General features: G+C 49.0%; 1 pseudogene; it reads left to right on the top strand.

Annotated features, from left to right (window-relative positions):
• The first annotated feature begins 3,237 nt into the window (after positions 1 to 3,237).
• On the top strand, positions 3,238 to 3,831 carry LOC100357771 (isopentenyl-diphosphate Delta-isomerase 1 pseudogene; annotated as a pseudogene).
• The last annotated feature ends 593 nt before the right edge of the window (positions 3,832 to 4,424 follow it).

Genomic DNA, 4,424 nt, shown 5'->3' with positions numbered 1-4,424 from the left:
ATAAGAACCCAGAGTAGTCCAAGAGTTACAGAAGCCCAGCAGATGGAGTCCTAAGGGATAAATAAGAAAGCAGTCATTAAAAAATGATAATAATTATAATAGCAGTTATTCATTCACACCAATAAATCCAAAGTGCCTACTATGTGGCAAGCATTGCTTTAGGCACTGAAGATGCAAAGTTGAGAATTTACATTCGAGTAGGAAAATGAAGACAAAATAAGTAAAATAATAATGGCACATCAGTCGTTAGCCAAGATCAATGGAGAAAACTGCAGGGGAGGGAAACAAAGTTCTAAGACAGAGGCTGTAATTTAGAATGGTCAGAGAGGAGCAAGAAAGGTGGTCCTTAGCCAAGACCTGACCAAGACGACAGGTGCACCTTGTGGGTATCCAAGGGCTGAGTGTGCAAGACAATGAGGCAAGAATATTTCCTAACAGGTGTGAAAACCTACAAGAAAGGAAGTATGACTGTGTTATTGAAGCCTTCGGCTCTTAGTCTTTGGAAAATGGGAGGCTGCAGGTGTTTGAATGAAGAAGAGGTTTGTCAGACTTTTTTTTTTTTTGACAGGCAGAGTGGACAGTGAGAGAGAGACAGAGAGAAAGGTCTTCCTTTTCCATTGGTTCACCCCCCAGTGGCCACTGTGGCCGGCGCACTGCGCTGATCCGAAGCCAGGAGCCAGGTGCTTCTCCTGGTCTCCCATGTGGGTGCAGGACCCAAGGACTTGGGCCATCCTCCACTGCTTTCCCGGGCCACAGCAGAGAGCTGGACTGGAAGAGGAGCAACCGGGACAGAATCTAGCACCCCAACCAGGATTAGAACCCAGTGTGCTGGCGCCACAGGTGGAGGATTAGCCTAGTGAGCCGCAGCACCGGTGGTCTGTCAGACATTTTAAAAGGTATGTCTGATGCTGGGTTGAGAATGGACTGGAGAGCAGGGACAGAAGACAGACACAGGGAGGCAGGCTAAGGAGGCTACTGCAGCCATCCGGGCAGTGAAGACTAAGGGGTGAGAGGTTGATCCCCAGATCTTATTTTGAAAGAAGAGCCAACAGATTTGTTGACATATTAGCTTGGGATGTTTGAGAGACTATTTGAAGATGACCCCAAACTTAGTGACCCAAGTTACTAGAAGCACAGTGTCGCTCCCCCTCTTCGTGGAGGAACGACACAGGACCCTGCGCTGTTCTTTTGTCTGCTCGGCCCTCCCCGGGTTTGCTGCTGGTTCTTCCCGGGTTGGCTACTGTCCCTTCCACCTCCGTGGAAGGGCGGTTCCCCCTGGCCACTTTCCCCACTTCCGCAGGGGAGCGGCACACCGCCGGCCAGCTCTCTCGGGGGCTGCACAGGTGTTCCCCTTAGATGTTCCTGGTGCATGCCGTCTCTCTCCTCCTTTATAGTCCTCTTCCACCAATCCCAACTCTGCTACCCACACGCCGAGTACGCTGCTCTCCTCCAATCAGGAGCAAGTCCTACAGTTTATTGGCTGAACTGGAGGCAGCTGTGTAGAAGCTGTTTTCTTCTCTCCCAGCGCCATATTGTGGGAGAGCAGATGCATAGAATAAGTCTTAATTCCAGTAACTTAGTCTAGTCCGGGTTGCTCCCCACAGCACAGAATCGCTGTCACTGAGATGAGAAAGACGATGTTTGGGGGAAGACTTAGGTGCAATCTGGGGGCAGATTTTGCTGCAGCAAATAAGATACCACTTGGGACACCCGCTTCCCGTATTGGATTGCCTGAGTTCAAGTTCTGCTTCCTTCCAACTCCAGCGCACCCTGGGAGGCAAGATGATGGCTCGAGTGCTTGAGTCCCAGCTACCTACCTGGGAGACATGACTGGAGTTCTGGACTCCGGTCTTTGGCCTGGCCCAGCCCTAGCTGTTGTGAGCATCAGGGAGTGAACCAATGAGTGGGAACTCTCCCCCTCTCTCTCCCTATCTCTCTCTCCCTCTCTCCCTCTCTCCCTCTCCCCCTCTCCCTTTTCCTCTCTCCCTCTGCCTTTCAAATAAGTACAGGGGCCAGCACTGTGGTGCAGTGGGTAAAGCCCCAATTTGAGTTCTGACCCAGTTCCCTGTTAATGCTCCTAGGAAAGCAGCAAAAGATGGTCTGAGTACTTGAGCCCCTGCACCAATGGGAGACTCAGAAGAAGCTCCTGGTTCCTGGCTTTGGCCAGGCCCAGCCCTAGCCATTGCGGCCATGTAGGGAATGAACCAGCAGATAGAAGATGCCTTTTTCTTTATCTCTCCCTCTCTTCATAACTCTGCCTTTCAAATAAATAAATCTTCATAAGTACATAACATTTTTGGGAGAAGTCATCAGAAATCAGCAGAATTTAAGCTGTCTGGGAGCCGGCGCTGTGGCGTAGTGGATAGAGCCATCGCCTGCAGAGCCAGCATCCCATATGGGTGCCGGTTCATGTCCCAGCTGCTCCACTTCTGATCCAGCTCTCTGCTATGGCTTGGGAAAGCAGCAGAAGACGGCCCAAGTCCTTGGGCCCTTGCACTCACGTGGGAGACCTGGAAGAAGCTCCTGGCTCCTGGCTTCGGATCAGCATAGCTCTGGCCATTGCAGCCAACTGGGGAGTGAACCAGCAGATGGAAGACCTCTCTCTCTCTCTCTCTGCCTCTCCTTCTCTCTCTGTGTAACTCTGACTTTCAAATAAATAATAAGTAAATCTTTAAAAAAAAAAAGCTGTCTGACTAGATGAGCTCTCTCTCACTTGCAATGTGATAGCCACTTGCAGAGAGCCAACATTAAAAGCAGGAAGAGCAGCTAGCAGTAAGACAAGAAGGCAAACTGGAGAGGTGGGGAAGCGCAGAAGGAGAGCGGGCACGCCAAGAAAAAAGAAAACTGTGAGCAAAGGCACAGGGATGTAAGGTAGAACTCAAAAGATAAGAAGCTCTGCCTCGTCAGAGATGCCTTCGTACCAATGGAATCAAAGCCAGCTACCAACACAACCAGAAAATCAAAATTCATTATTAACCTGCAAGGTGATATTTCTCACTACTAACACTTGGTAACAATTGTAAGCAGTTTAGGAACACTTTCAGATAGATTTTAAGAGCTTCATTGATTCTTATCAGATTTCTGTTTTGCCAGGACCTCTTAGAGCTATGAATGGGCAATACTTGACAGGAGGTTCCGGGGACCACGGGCACCCTCCAACTTTGTCCAACAGGAATGGTGTGCCCAGTCCACCTGCAGCCCACGCCTGAGCATCCTGGGGCAGACCATTTTGTAACGATGCCCAAATAAACACACTGCATCTGCGTGAGCAAATTTCGACCCTGGCAGAAATGTGTATCCTTGCTGATGAAAATGACAGTAATGCTGGGGCTGAGACCCAAGAATTGTCACCTGCATGAAAACACTGAGACAGAGTCACTGCACTGAGCTTTTAGTGTCTTCCCGTTCAACACTGAAAATCAGCTCCTGCTAGAGCAGAGATGAGATGCTAAAATTATCTTTCCGGGTTGTTCTACCCATAGCTGTCATAGCATCCATTAAGTAAGCCAGGTGAGCTTGAAGGACATCATGCCACTGGTGTGGGACCCGTGGCACAGGGGTAGTTAAAAGCTGAATCAGGAGATCCGCACAAGAGGGTCCATTGGAAGAAATGAATTAGCCACCATGAGTTCACTACCAGGCTCACTCTGACAGTATCTGGGGTGAACTTGACGCTAATTCATTTAGTTTGTAAGGAAGAATGTAACTTTCAATCTAGATCCTGATGAGATTAAAAAAGAACCAGAAGAACTTGCTGAAAAAAGCAGCTGGTGGTGAAATTAAGATGACTCCACAGTTTCAATTATTGTAGAGACTTTTCTTTTTCAATAGTGTGATACCATAAAACATTTCAGTTTGTTGACTGTGAAAGAATATAAAATATGAATGTGCAGATGGACGAAGACTGAAAATTTTGTCTACCTTAGGAAACTCAGGCCAGCACCACGGCTCACTAGGCTAATCCTCTGCCTGCGGCGCCGGCACACCGGGTTCTAGTCCTGGTCAGGGTGCCACATTCTGTCCTGGTTGCCCCTCTTCCAGTCCAGCTCTCTGCTGTGGCCCAGGGAAGGCAGTGGAGGTTGGCCCAAGTGCTTGGGCCCTGCACCCCCATGGGAGACCAGGAGAAGCACCTGGCTCCTGGCTTCGGATCAGCGCAGTGGGCCAGCCGCAGCGCACTGGCCGCAGTGGCCATTGGAAGGTGAACCAACAGCAAAAGGAAGACCTTTCTCTCGCTCTCTCTCTCTCTCTCTCACTGTCCACTCTGCCTGTCAAAAAAAAAAGAAAAAAGAAAAGAAAAGAAAAAGAAAACTCAGAACAAAAATCATAACACAATTCCCTTAGATCCCTCATAATGATTCAGTGATACTTTATAATCAGAGTAATTGTAGCACAGTGGACTAAGCTGCCACTTGGAATGCCCAGAT

The sequence above is a fragment of the Oryctolagus cuniculus genome, chromosome 17 (genome assembly GCF_051225735.1).
Source record: "Oryctolagus cuniculus isolate XC-2025 breed Fujian yellow rabbit chromosome 17, ASM5122573v1, whole genome shotgun sequence".
NCBI lineage: Eukaryota > Metazoa > Chordata > Mammalia > Lagomorpha > Leporidae > Oryctolagus > Oryctolagus cuniculus.
Note: the sequence above shows the minus strand (reverse complement) of the source record. Positions and strands in the feature narration are given on the sequence as shown.